This window comes from Cyprinus carpio, chromosome A12 (genome assembly GCF_018340385.1).
Source record: "Cyprinus carpio isolate SPL01 chromosome A12, ASM1834038v1, whole genome shotgun sequence".
NCBI classification, from domain to species: Eukaryota; Metazoa; Chordata; class Actinopteri; order Cypriniformes; family Cyprinidae; genus Cyprinus; species Cyprinus carpio.
In genome coordinates, this window is record NC_056583.1 from 2546501 (window position 1) to 2561402 (window position 14902).

General features: G+C 36.5%; 1 protein-coding gene across 1 annotated transcript in view; it reads left to right on the forward strand.

Annotated features, from left to right (window-relative positions):
• The window catches only part of LOC109064709 (integrin alpha-M-like), a 70653-nt gene that overhangs the window by 17724 nt on the left and 38027 nt on the right, over positions 1 to 14902 (forward strand). The gene's annotated exons all lie outside the window — the stretch shown is intronic.

Genomic DNA, 14902 nt, shown 5'->3' on the forward strand with positions numbered 1-14902 from the left:
CCTCAGCAAAACCCGGGAAATTTCATTGCAGGGCCTGTTTTACCTTAACGCTTTTAATAAGGGCCCACCCGGGAAATGCAAAAAATTGAAATTCCCAATGTGCTTTGGGCCCCGTTTAGTTTCACTCAAAGTAGTTTGGTTTTCACAAAGCGATTCCCAATTTTTTTCGGCCCACCGACGTAAAGTTTCCATTCCCTCCTTCGGGGAACGGGGGTTTTACCACGGGAAAACCAAAGGGACATTTTGGCTTGTTCCTCTACCCCCGGTAAAAACCTTTTTGAGATCGGGGGGGTTCCCCTGAAAAGGGTTTGCGAGTTTTTCCGCCTTTTTTTGGGAAGTCCAGAAAAGAAACTTTGCTAAAGAACCCAATTTTTTTGTGAAGTTTGCAAAAGTTAATGAAACCCAAGTTTTTCCCAACGGGAAGGCATTTTCTCTCTTTTTTTTTTTAAAATAAGCATTTTTTTCCCCGTCTTTGGAATGAAAGCTGCTGGAAAGGGGAGGAAAAACCCTTCTTTTTGTAGTATTTTTCCATTTCCCAAAGATTTTTTTTTTTAGTGTTTTTGGGCCAAAAATCGTTTTTTAAAGCACTGTGTGTTTCCTGAAGAAAAAATCTTGGGAAAAATCAAAAAAGGAAAAGTACAAAAATAAGAAAAAAAGCGCGGGCCCCGGGGTAAGCAAAAAGTCCGAATGGTGGGCAAACCCCGCTATTTTATAGATAAATTTAACCCGGGATCAAATTCAGCCAAAAATTTCGATAAAAATCCATTCCAAATTTTAAACCCATTATATCCCCTTTGTAGGGGGAAAAATTTCTTCCCCAAAATTTCCCCTGATGAACCTATTAATAAAATGATTTGAAATATATCTATTTTGCTTGGGTCCTTTTGACTTTTTTTAAATTTTATAATAAAAAATTTTATTAACGTTAAAATGTATTTTTAAAAATGTTTGTGCTTTTTTTAAATTTGTTTTAATGGTTTACTAATCTTCCTCCCCTTAAACTGTGTTACTTTTTTCAGCGGTGTTTTTTTTTGGGGTTTTTTTTATTATAAATTTTTAAATGTGAACAAAAACCGCGGGAAAAAAAGATGGGGATATAAGTTTTTGGGTTAAGGGGTGAAAAAACCAAAATTTCGCATACTGCAGTTTATTTTAAAAAAAAGTAAAAAAAATCCTTCATGATACATCCCACAGTCCCGCCCTTTCATTTTTTCAAATCATTTGGGCCCTTTTTTAACCTTAAAAGGGGTTTGAACCCCCCAAAAAAACCTTAAAACCCAAAGTGAAAAACCCAAACAATGGGACTTCATTCTTTTTCCCGTAAAACCAAAACATTTTCCGAAACACGGGTTGCCCAAAATAATGAATCAAATGTTAATTTTCATTAACATTTTTAAAAAAGTCTTTTAGAGTTTAAAGCTTGCCAAAAAATTTAAATTTTAGCCCTTTAAAAGGGGGTTCTTTTGGATGCTCCTAAAAAAACATTATTTTTGTTTTGGGTTGTAAGAAAGGGGTTTTTGGGTTTTAAAGGGTTTAAAAAAAAACCACTTTTTTTCCCAAATACTGAAAATTGGGGGTTTCTCCTCATGCCCCCCCTTTTCTAAAAACACATTGTTTTTTACAAAGTTTCATTGTTCTAAAAAAAGCGGGGTTTTCTCTGTTTGGCCAGCTATCCAGTGCGCAGCATATTGGATGCCCGGGTCCAAACCGGACCCACGGAAATAAAAAAAAAACCCCAATTTACAGTCGGGGCCAAAAATATTGGCCCCCTTGGTAAAATATTGAAAAAGGCTGTAAAAAATTCATCGAAATTTTTAAACCCTTTTTGGTTTTTTAAAATTTTAAAAAAATCACACAAATGAACCCTTTCATTGGTAATAAAAATTTAAAAGGGGGGGAAAAATCTTTATGAAAAAAAGTTTTTTTTTAATACACATTGGCCAAAATTTAAATACCCCCCCTTTTATAAAATATTTTTTTAAACCCCCATTTGCCATTTTTAACAGGTCAAAAATTTCTCCATAATCCCTGATGATTTAGAGAACCCCTGCCCAAGAGATCAGAGCCCTTTCCTTATCCAGAAAAACCCAGCCCTTTAATTTCCAGTCCATTTTGGGTTTGTTCTCCTTTTCAGTTCATTTCCTTCAATTTCCCCATAGGGTTCAGGTCGAGGACTGGAAGGGCTTTTGCACAAGCTTGTTTTGAGTTTCAGTGCCCCATTTCGTGTTTTTTTTTGAGGTTTGGTTTGGGTTATTTTTATGGTTGGAAGACCCAAAAGGGGGCCCCATTATAAATTTCTAACAGAGTAGCCCAACTTACTAAATTTTTTATCTGGGGGAATTTTGGGATAGAACCATATGCCCTTTATCTAAACAAGATGTCCGGGGAACCTCCAGCAGAAAAATGGGCCCACAACATAAAAAAAACCCGCAGTATTTTCATTGTACACTGGGGAAACTTTTTTTTCTGGTTTATAAAACCCATCTGAGTGTTTCCCGTTTAAAAAGGGCTCATTTTTTGTTTCATTGTCAAGAAACCCTTCCCCATTTAAAGTTCCAGACATGGTGTAACGGAATATGCTTTATTTTGGGGTTTTTAAATGAGCGGGGTTTTAATTTTTTCCTTGAAACCCCCCCAAAACAACGTGTTGATGTAGGTTCTTTTTGCAATTTTTTTAAAGGGGTTTTCTGAACCAGGGGAAAAAAACTATTTTGAAATTCTCCTGCTTTTCCCCTTGGGGGAGTTTTTTACTCCTAAAATTTCCCCTTCTCCCCGCACTTTAGGAAATAGACACACGTCCTCTTAAAAGGCATTTTTTGTAACATTTTTCTTTTGGGGCTGGGGGATTTTAAAATTTAAAAAAACGAATTTCCTCTTTGGTTTTTGAACTTTTTTTTTGGGGAACTTTACAGATCTTTTTTAAATTGAAACCAAGATTTGTAAAAATCCAAAAAAAAAAGGGAAAAAAAAGGGAAAAATTATCATATAAACCCCTTTGGGGTATTTTTTATTCCCCCAACCAAATTTTTTTAAGAAAAAAGAATACGGTTTTTTTGATTTTTTTGGGCTTTGGCCCTAAATGTAGCCCTAAATTTAGAATGACTGTGTATGATAAACATTTTCCCCTCTTCGGCCAGGGGGGGTTGCGAAAACGGCCCTTTAAAAAAAAAGAAATTTGTCATTAAAACCCCATTCATTCGGGAAAATTTTCCCAAACCCTGTAAAAACATGCCCCTTTATAAATTTGAGACAGACCCCTTAAATTGATTATTTTTATTTTTTATTTTTGGTTAAAAATTAATATATAGTTTAAAGATTTAAAAAAAGGGCCCAATTTGAAATTTTTTGGGTCAAACCACAGTTTTTAAAGGGTTTATTAATTTTCAAATCTTTTTTTAAAATTTTTTCCTTCCCAAATGGGAAATTCTAAATTTTTAAAAGAATCTTTGCACCCTCTATTTTACAGGGTTGTTTTAGTGTGTAAAAAATTAAATTTTAAAAATAATTTTAAAAGGGTTAATTTCAAAAAGCACAAGTTGATTTAAAAGGGCACTCCCTTTTTTGCTTTTTGTGTTTTTCCAGTTGAATAAAATACTATTTTCACTTATACTGTATACTCTTTGGGATTTTTTTTGAAAACGTCTAAAAATCTTTCTGGGTCTTGTTCTATGAACCCAACTAGGGTCTCTCTCGTCTCTTTAAAAGTTCTCGTCACACCCCAATATACATTTTCTGCGGGAAAGCGGGGGTTAAAGGCTATTTTTTTGGGGCCCAAAATTCCCATGACAAAATTTTATTAAAAAAATAAAAAATCCATTTCCCAATGAAAAATTGAATAGGGTAAAACTTTACTTTAAGGTTCTATTTGAAAACGGGTTTATAAAGGTGCTCATAAACCCCCTAAAAAGTAATTTCAAATGCATTTTTAAAGTTTTTAATAAGTGGGTTATAAAGGGCTAAACAGTTTCCCTTCCCCTTTTCAGAGAAGAAGTCACCCCTTTTAGGATATTCCAATGTGCTTTTGTAGCAAAATTTTAATCTGACATAGGTTTATTTGTTTTTCCGGTAAGCTAACTTTTTTAATGACATTGCTGTGTTTTTCAGGTTTAATGGTAATCGTTTTGTTATTTCCCAAAAAAATTTTTTCCCAACCAAACAAAACTGAAAGGGCGTTTCCCACAGACTTTTTTCCTTTGGAAACGGGTGGGCCCTCTGCAAGTGGGGCTTTATCATTTTTATCAAAAAAAATTATTAATTGTTATTAATATTTTTTAATGCTCTTTTAAAGGGTTAGGTCATTTTTAATGTTATTAAAAAAAAAATTTAAAATTAGTAAAATATAAATTTTTTAAAACTTTTTTTCTTTTTTCCATTTATCAAAAAATTTTTTGCTTCTAGGTGTGATATTTTAAAAATTTGGTGGGAATACTTGATTGTGTGAATTTAAACACTCGGGAATGATTTTCTTTTAATTTTGGGGTTAAAAATGATTATAGGGGCCTCATCAAAAAAATACACCCCCACCAAAGAAACTCCTCTTCTGTGTGGCCTTAATAATTAAAAAAAAATTTATTATTGGTTCAATTTCCAAATTGGGTGCTTTTTAGGATTTTATGTTTTAAAAATAGGACCCATGCTTTTTTGGGAAAAACTGTTTTTTCCATCTGGGTTTTTAGGGAAGGTTTTTTTTTTACAGGCTTTGGTTGAGGGCCAGGGGTTTTTAACCTTCCCAGTTTTTCCAAAGATTTGTTTAAAAAACAGTATAAAAAACTTTTAAACATTTCTTTTTTGATTTTAAATCTTATCAAACCCTCAGAATAAATCTAAAAAGTAAAAGGGGGTTGCAAAAAAAAAGCAATTAAAAACAAATAAAATTTGGACAAAGATCCCAAAAATAAATAAAAAATTTGTGTTTTTGGGGGGTTTTTTTTTTTGGTTTTTAAAAACAGAAATTTTCCCAGGCCAAAAAATTTGAAATTAAACAAATGAAAAATTTATTTCCCTAAAAATTAAAAGATCATTTTGGGTTTTGAAGGGATAAAAGAATTTTAAATAAAGGGAAAAGTGAGGGGATTTTCCTTGTTTTTGGGGTTTTTTACCCTTTAAAAATAAAGCCAGTGGAAATACTTTTCACAAATCCTTCCACTTAGGCTATGATACCCAGGTATCATTTTAATTTTACTTTTTTAATTCAATCGGCCCAAACCCTTTTTGCGGGGGTTTACCCAAAGTGCGTGCCCCCCCCCCAATTTTTGACCCAAATTGGTTTTTTGAAGGGCAGTTTCCAAAAAAGCCCAAAAAAATAGTAAATATTTTTTATTGGAATACATCAACCGGTGTTTTAGAACTTAAAGGGGCAGCCATCGGGCGCAATAAATTCAAATCTTGGGGGTTCGTGTTTTAGGCTTGTGGGAGCCAAGACATATCGTTTTTAAAGCTCTGTGCATTAAAACCCGTCACACACGATTCTTAGATTTGCAATGGCCAATTAGAGGCTTTTCAGAGAGTAAATTTTAAAAACGCTGGTTTTTTTGTTCATTTTCCCCCCCAACTCGCAAACGGTTTTTTTGCTCTCATCGAAACAACATTTGAGATGTGTGTAAATTAAGTAAGAAAATTCATTTCAAAAATTGTAAAACATTTTTCAGTGTTAAATAAGGGGGATTTTTTGAGGGGTGCTTAAACTCTGGCTAATGGAAAAAGCCCTTGAAAGTTTCATTAAAAATGTAAATTGTTCTTTGCTCTTTCGTTCAATATCTTACAGTGTTTATTAAATTTACTTTAAAATAAAAAGGGGATGAAAAAATTTGGGAGGGCAGGCCCCCAATCTGTATTTGAATTCAGATAAAAGGGCCTTTAAAGTTTTATTTCACCCCAAAAAAGGGAAAAATTTTTTCTTTAAATTTACTCCCCTACATGTATTCCAAACCGAAAAACCCTTTGCCCTCTTTAAACAAAAATTAAAATTTTTTGATAACGGAGAGTTTCTACCCCCCAACGCAAATGTTCCCGGGCCCCCCCAAAACATAGTAAATACAAATTTTTTTTTTTTTTTTGGGCAAAGAAAACAAATAACAAAAATTTACTCAACCATTCTTCTCCCCCATCATTGGCTTTTTGAGGTTTTTACAATGTAAAATATGCTTCCCCTAAGCATAACCAGCGCTTATTAGCTTATTACGTTTTTTCCCCCCCAAACGTTAAAAAAAAAAAAAAAAAAAAACTGTTCCGTCCAATACATTTTTGGGGTACCCCCAAAAATTTGATGGAAGACAAAACCCCGGGGGGAAAAAAAGGTTAAAAATTATTTTAGTTTTTTTCGCTAAAAAAAAAAAAAAAAAAAAGTTTTCTCAAGCATTGGAAAACTAAATTTAAGGGCCAAAAGGGCCAGGGACTTTTTTCCCAAAGTGTTTATACGTTTCTTTTCCGGGGGCCATTTTCAATTGCGTTGGTCTAGGGAAAGGGTAAATTTTTCATCAAAAATATTTTAAATTTTTGTGTTCCGAAAAAAGTTTTGATTTTATTGTGCTAAAGGGGATTTACACTTAAAAAGGGTTTTAAAAAAAGGGGAAAACTTTTTCCCCCAAATGAAAAATTTTGGGTTTGGGATGAAATTTAAAACTGAGGGGTTTTGGGGGGAACACCCAAAAGGGAAGGAAATCCCCTTATGAGGGGTTCCGGCTTTGTTTTTTTCCTACGAAACAGGGCTAAAAATGCAAAAATTAAAAATTTGGGTTGGGTTTTTCTTTTTAATTTGTTTTTAAATATTGTTGGCTCAAAACGGTGTGTAAATATTTTTGGGGTTCAACGATACAAAAATCTGAAAAATATTAGTCTTCCATTTAAATTTGGGTTTTTTGGGTTTTTTTGAAAGAGCCCTTTCACTCTCTATAGATATTTTTTTTAAAAAAAGAAACTCTACCGACCTCAGTTTTAATCAGTCCCCTCCTCTCCCCCTTTCCGGCAAACGCCCTTCCCCTGCAAAAAAATTTTAATTACCACGACAAGTTTTAAAAAACTGTTTGTGACCTGGGACACTTTTCCCCAAAACCTTCTTTTTTTTTCTTAATCCGCCTCCCCCTCCCCCTCAATCGACCCTTCCCGCTGATGACTTGCAGTTTTCCTCACAAAAAAAGAAAAGAACCATCATTGCCCAAATTCCCCACCCCGCAGACGAGGATAATTCAAAACGACTAATGCTCATTTCTTCTCCTCCTTCTCTCCACTCTCAGAGAGGGATTTTCCCAAAACTTACCCTGCCACCACCCCTAAACCTTCCCCAAAGGGATCCAAACCCCCACTCACCCCCTCAAGCAAAAATTTCTTCTTCAGCGTACCTTCACTTACCCCACATTATAAAACCCTCCTCTTTTCCCCCGGAACATTTCCCCTCACTTTAAAGCAGGTTTGGGGAAAAGCCCCTGCGAAGAAACCATCTCAAAAATTCCAGCACTTTCTAAAAAAACTCCCAACCCTTTATCCCTTCTTCCATTCATTGCAAAGACACCAAAAACGGCTGTTTTAAAAACCACTCTCTATGTTTCTGTACGAACAACCTCCTTGGGCAGCAAAACAATCTGGCTTCAAAAGTGGCCACTCAACTGAGACGGCCCCCCTTTTGGTTTGAAGCCCGGTGACGGGGAAGACAGCTTTAAAAACCCCAGTACTTCCCTTTTGCGGACCCGTCTGCTGCTTTTTGAAAACTGTTTAAACACCAGATTTCCTATCCACCCTCAGAAAAAAGGGGGATCCCCTGGAACCGCACTCCAGGCTTAACTCCTACCTTTGATAGATCTTTATGGTGCCCGGGGGGGTGAAGTTTCTAAGTCACCAAATTTTGGCCCCGTACTTTCCGTTCTCTTCTCCCTCACAAGACGTCCTTAGGAAAATTTTCATTTAGACGCATGGCTTTTCCTATCACTGCAGGTGGGTGACCCAAATCTACTTCCCCATTTTCCCAAACCGATGACCCCACGGTAGTTTTTCTCGCATTTCACCTGTCTGAGTGAATTTTTAGCTGGGTGAATGACCTCCCCCTTCAGCTCAACTTTTCTAAAATGAACCCGTGGGGGTTCCAGCTAAAACCCCTCGTTTCATCAAAAACTTTTCTTTACAGCTGGGTTCGTCAACCAAAACCCCTTCCAGGAAAGCCAGAAACCTAGGAGTTGTGAGGGATCATCAGTTAAGCTTCCCCAACCATATTTCTAAAAATTTCCCCCGTCCTGTAGATTTTCCCTTTTTCAAAAATTAGGAAGATTTGAACCCCTTTCCCTCAGAGCAATCCCCCCAACTTCTTGTCCAAGCCTTGTTTCTCCTCCAGACTGGGCTATTGCAAAAACTCCCTTTCGGGCCTTTTTCATGTACTTAAGCCTCTAAAAATTATCCAAATGCGAGAGGGGTTTTTCTTTAATGGCCAAAAAGCCCATGTTTCCCTCTCCTCATCAGGGTTTAAAATGGCTTTCCAGTCCGGGTTTTCATCAAATTCAAGGTACTGGGTGCTTGCCTACAAAACGAAACCAAAGGCCCGGGGCCAACTTACCTAAAAACACTAGTTCAATCTTATGCACACTCCAGAAATTTTTGGGTCTGCAAGGGGAACGCGCCTTGTTTGCCATCCCCAAAAAGGTTTTAAAATCACCTCCAAAGACCTTTTTCCTTTGGGCTGTCCCAGTGGTGGAAAGACCTCCCGATTCATTCGAACCGGGTGAGGGCTTTTTCCCCATTTTCAAAAAAAAACTAAAAAACTCATTTTTTCGCCCGCATTAAAACCCAAATATTTCTATACTTCCTTTTTTTTTTTTTCTATCATTTCCCAAAAAAAAAAAAAAAAAAAAAAAAAACCTGGCTAATGTTTTCCGGGACTAGGCTAAAGGAAGGGCTTGTCCCTAGAACCCTTTTATTTCCTTTTTTGTTCTCGTTGATCTGATTGTTTACTGTTTCTCATTTGTAAGGCACTTTGGAAAAAAAGCGTTGCCCAAAGGGTTTTAAAATTTAAAGTAAATGTTTAAAATGTCGTAAGGCAAAGAAACACGGGGTTTCGTGCTCAAGTACATAGGGGATGACAGAAAACCAAACCTTCTGAGTTCAAATTTTTGATGTTTTTTTGGGAGTGCACAAAAATAAATGTAGAAGCTTTACCCAAATTTTAAAAATGTATAACCCCTTATCGTATGGCAAAAAAAGAGGGAGTATTTTTTTAAAAGCAAGTGAGTGCACCAGCCCGACCTTGTCATTCAGTGAGCAGGGTTTCTTTACAAATCCCCAAAAGACACTATTTTGGGCCCCGTCCCAAAAAGGCCAAAAACCCAAACCCTCGGGTCTTTTTTCGGGGTCCGCACTTTCATGAGTAAATTCCGCCGGTTTTACTGTCGGGTAAAAAGTCTGCTGGGAGCCGCCCCCGTACGGGTCGGCAGAAGTGCGATCAAGGGGGCTGACGGCCCCCCAAAAAGGGGGGCCCCGTGAGCACCCTTTTAACATTTAAAAAACAAATGGGACACCCTAGGGCTCATAGACTTAACGGAAAACGTGCCCCCCCGGCCATTTTAATCTGTAAAAACCGGGGAAAGGGGCAGATAAAGGTTTTCCCCTTGGTACCAAAGGGCCCCTAGCGGAAAATTTCTTTGGCCCCAAATCAATTAGCGGGCCCTGTAAAGTTTTAAAACATATTTTGATTATAAAACCTATTGAGGTTTATGATTTGGCAAGCGTTTTGGGGTCCACCTATGCCGCTTTTTCCCAATGGGGGAACAGGGTGGGGCCCCCCGGGGGGGGGCCCCCGAACACTTGGGAGCCCCCGATTTAATTTTCTTTAAATTTTTTTATATTTTCCAAAATGTTCCGTATAATAAAGGGAAACGTTCCCCATATTTAAGGCATCATTTTTTTTTCCTGTATTTGCAGGGGTAAAAAAAAAATTTTTAAAAATAAAAAAATATTTTTTTTTTTATTATTTTATTAAATTTTTTTTTTCCAAAACCCCTGCCCCCTAAACGCTCACATTCACCCGGGGACCCGGGAAATCATGTTTTGATTTCTGCAAACAGTTTTTTTTGAATGCAAAGACAGGATTTTTTGATCATAAGCCCCAATCCAGTTTGAAAAAATTAAACTTTCCTTTTTACTGTTTTCAATTTTTGGGAACCCAAAGGGTAAAATGGAATACCTTTCCCCCTTTTCTGTGAAAGTTCAAAAATTTGGGCTATGAGTTTAAAGCCTTTAAATTTAAAACTTATTTTTTTATTGGGTTTTTAACTTTGTATTTTAAAAATTCCCCTTTTAGTTTCTGATTTATTCTTTTTTTCTGTTTTATTTATTTTATTTTACACACTATGGGGGGAAAATGCTGTTTTTGGGTTTTTCCCGTGCTTAAAAAATACAAAAACCCGAAGGGGGAATTTTCTTTCAAAAATTTAAAAAAATGCTGTTAAAAAGAGGACAATTAACATTTTTAAAAAGTCTATAAATTTTTAGGCAAAATTATAAAAGAGGGAGGGAAAATCCCTTTTAGGGGGTGAGTGATATTTTTAAATTTTTTTTGCTGGGTTTTTGTGTTTTTTAAGATTATTACTCAAGATAATTTTTTAATTTATTTCATATTTTTTTTTCCTCCCTTTGGGGTTAAAAAATGCGCATTGAGTTGGTTTTTTTTTTCATGAGTAATCGTGAAAATCGACTTTAAAATAGGGTTTTATGCAGTTTTTATTGGCGAAAAAACAATAAGCGACAAAAATTTTTGGGTTTGACCAAGCCTTTCTGGTCCTAACAAATTTGTTTTACTATTAAGGGCCAAACCCTACCAAAAAATTTATTAAAAAAAACTGATAAATTTCCGGGTTTTTTTATAGTTAAAAAGTATGGGTTTAATTTTTTGAAAAAAGAAATTTAACTGCAGTCACGAAATTTTTAAAAACGAGATTTTAGGAAAAAAAAAAAAGAGAAATGAAAAAATCGGGTTGAAGTTTTTTCTGGGAGTGAAAAAAGGTAGAGGAGAAAAATGTAGATCATTTAAAAATTTAAAACTTTAAAAAATAACACAATTTAAAAATTGGGTTTCCCCACGTTTGGGGTTTCCAAATGGATAGAGAGGGAGGGGGGAAAAATTTGGGGAAAAAATTTATCCCCTTCTTTTTTGTTAAAACAGGGGTTGAATCAAAAAAGTAAAGGGGCAAAAATTTAAAAAGTTACAAGAAGCACTCAAATGAGAAATCACCGGGGCCCTTTATTTTTATCCCCTTTGGGGAATTCCTGCAGGAGGGAAAAGGAAAACGCTTTGGGGGGCTAAGCAGGGGCCCGGGGAAAAAAGTCGCAACCTTTTAGCCCCGGAAAAAGAGGGGGAGGTGGCGGGTGTAAGGGGTATGGGTTTAAATGGGGAAACCCGGGGCCCCCTTTAATTTGTAATTTTTTTTTGGGTGATAGGGGTCTTGTGTAGGTGGCTGGTGAATCTGGACATTTAGAGGTATATTGGGTATATAAAAAAAACAAAAATTTTTTTTTCGTTTTGCACCATTTTAAAAGTTCTTTTTATTTTTTTGCCTTTTGGGTTGCTTGTGTTTTTCACATTTTTTAATTGTAGGTTTTTTTTTACAATATTCAGATTTTTTACTATTCGGGTATTCAAATTTAATCCTTTTTAAAATTTCAACAAAAAGTTCATCAGTTGTTTGGAAAATTTTTTACTAAATTAAGATGTTTTATTGATTTATTTTACTCAAACCTATCCCCTTTTTTTTACATGGAGCAAGCCCGTTTTGTGGAAAAATTGGGGGCAAGACCCTTTTAGGTTTATTTAACCCACTCTTTTTGGGCAATAAAGGAAGAATTTCCAAAGTGCCGGGGGGAAATGGTTAAAAAATTTTTGCACTACAAAAAAGGGGATTTATAATTTAAAATAAACAGAAATTTACATTACATTTTCATTTTAAACATTTAGCAGCCCCTTTTTTCCCAAAAAGACCTTTCAAATGAGAACCCAAGGGAAACAATCAATCAAAAAGGGGGCCCAAAACGGGATCCCAAGGGCTAATTTTTTTTTTAAAAAAATATGTAGGGCCGAAAAGAAAAAAGGGAGTTTCTTATTAGTTGTTTTGACAGGCCCAAAAAGATGAGTCTTTAGATGTTTTCTGAAAAAAGATAAAGACTCAGCTGTTCGAATTGAGATCGGGGGGGGCATTTCCCCCAGGGGCGCCCGTCCAGGAAAAATTTTGTTTAGAGTGATTTTGAACCCCCTTTTGGGGTGGGCACCAAAAAGGGGTTTTCACTTGCAGAGCGCAAACTTCTGGAGGGCGCATAAGATTGAAACCCAATGAGCTTTGGTAAAGTTGGGGGTGCCCCCCGGGGGCCCTCTTGTAGGCAAGATCAGTAAAACCCTTTAATTTGATTTCAAGCGGGGTACTGGTTTGCCAGTGTAACCTTGGGTGAGGAAGGAGTAACGTGAGCGTTTTGCTCCATCAGAAACAACAGTGCAGATGTGGTATGAATGTAAGTAAGAGATTCATTTCACAGTGTAACAGCTTCAGTGATTATAACGGGAGTTTTTGAGAGTGCTTGAACTCTGGCTAGAATGAAGTCATTGAAAAGTTTCATTAATAATGTAAATGTTCTTTTTGCTCTTTTCTGTTCAATGAATCTTTACAATGTGTTTATTAAATTTCACGCTTAATACAAAGGCAGTCATTAAAAATTGTGTAGCATGACATCCCATATCTGGTGAAGCTGAATTCAGATAGAATGGGCTTTTAAAGGAGTGTTAGTTCACTTTAAAATGAAAAATTATGTCATTAATTACTCACCTACATGTATTCCAAACCTGTAAGAGATTTGCTCATCTTCTGAACACAAAATTAAGATATTTTTGGTGAAATCGGAGAGATATCTGACCCTCCAACGCAAATGTTCCCAATTTAGAAACATAGTAAATACAATACTTTTTTTTTTTTCGCAAAGAAAACAAATAACATAATTTACTCAACCATTCTTCTCCCCCATCATCTGGCATTTTAGAGAGTATTACAATGCATACATATGCTTTCCCCTAAGCATAACCAGCGCTTATTACGCTTATTACGCTTTTCCCCCCCAAACGTAAAAAAAAAAAAAAAAACACTGATTACGTCCAATACATTCTTGGGTACTCTCCAAAATGATGGAAGACATAACTCAGGGGAAAAATGGTTGAGTAAATTATTTTAGTTTTCTTCGCTCAAAAAAAAAAAAAAAAAAAGTATTCTCGCATTTGGAAAACTGAAGTTAAGGCCACTGATGTCACATGGACTGTTTCAATGTGTTTATCGTTCTAGTCTAGGAACATTTTCAATTCGTTACTGTCTATGGAGGTCAGATTTCATCAAAAATATCTTAATTTTGTGTTCGAATAAGATTGATTGTATTGTGCTCAATGGATTTACACTTAATATGGTTCTTAAATAAAGGGACACTATTTCCTAAATGATAAATAGTTTTGGTTGATGCAATGTTACACTGATGGGTGTGGGCCACACCTAAAGGAAACTGCCTTATGTGGTTCCTGCTTTGTTTGTTACTACAGTAACAGGGAATAAAATGCAAAATTACATTGTTAGTTTTTCTTGTAATGTGTTTAAATATTGTTGGCTCACACGGTGTGTAAATATTGTTGGTTCATACAGATACATAATCTGAGAATATTAGTCTTCCATTTGAATTGGTTATTTGGGTTATTTGAAAGTAGACATTTCACTCTCTATAGATATATTTTTCAAGAAACTCTACCGACCTCAGTGTGTATCAGTCTCTCCTCTCCTCCTTCTCTGCAAACGTCTTCACTGCTAAAACATCATATTACCACGACAAGATTAACAACTGTTGTGACGCTCGGACACTCTTCAAAACCTTCTCTTCTCTTCTTAATCCGCCTCCACCTCCTCCTCAATCGACTCTTACAGCTGCTGACTTTGCAGTTTTCCTCACAAATAAGACAAGAACCATCAGTGACCAATTCCCACACCGCAGACTGAGGATAACTTCACAACGACTAATGCTCACGTCTTCTCCTCCTTCTCTCCACTCTCAGAGAGGGACTTTTTCCAAACTTATCCTGTCCACCCACCCCTACACTTCCCCAAAGGGAAATCCGACCCCCCACTCACCCCCTTTCAAGGGGTTTCTTCTTCGCGTCCCTTCATTTCCTACTTTATCAACTCCCCCTTCCCTCTGGAACATTTCCCTCCTTTTAAAGCAGGCTGGGGTAAGCCCCGCTGAAAAAACCCATCTCAAAAATCCAGCATTTTCTAAAAAACTAAAACCCGGGTTACCCTTCTTCCATTCTTTGCAAAGACACCGAACGGTTTGTGTTAAAAACCACTTCTAGTTTTTTGTACGAACAACCCCCTTGGACAGAAAATCAATCTGGTTTCAAAAGTGGCCACTCAACTGAGACCCCCTGTTTCCGGTTCTGAAGCCCTGTGCGGGCAAGACAGCCCCAAAACCCTCAGTACTCTTTTTGCTGGACTGTCTGCTGCTTTTTAAACACTTTTTAATCACCAGATTCCCTATCCACCCTCAAAAAGAGGGGCACCCTCGGGAAACCCGCACCCCAGGGGTTTAACTCCTCCCTTTGATAGATTTTCAGGGTTTCCTTGAGGGGTGAATTTTCCCTAAGTCCCCAAAAATTTTGGCCAGGATTTGGGCCCGGGCTTCTCTTCCCCCTCTAAAATGACGTCATTAGGATCTGTCTTTCAGAAGCATGGTTTTTCCTATCCCTGCTAGGCTGATGACCCTAACTTATTTCCCTCTTTCCCAACCCAGATGACCGACGGTATTTTTGCTCGCTTTTTCACCTGTCTGATTTGACTTTTCTAGTGGATGAATGACCTCACCTTCAGCTAAATTTGCTAAAAACTAAAACGGCGGGTTTGGTTCCAGCTAA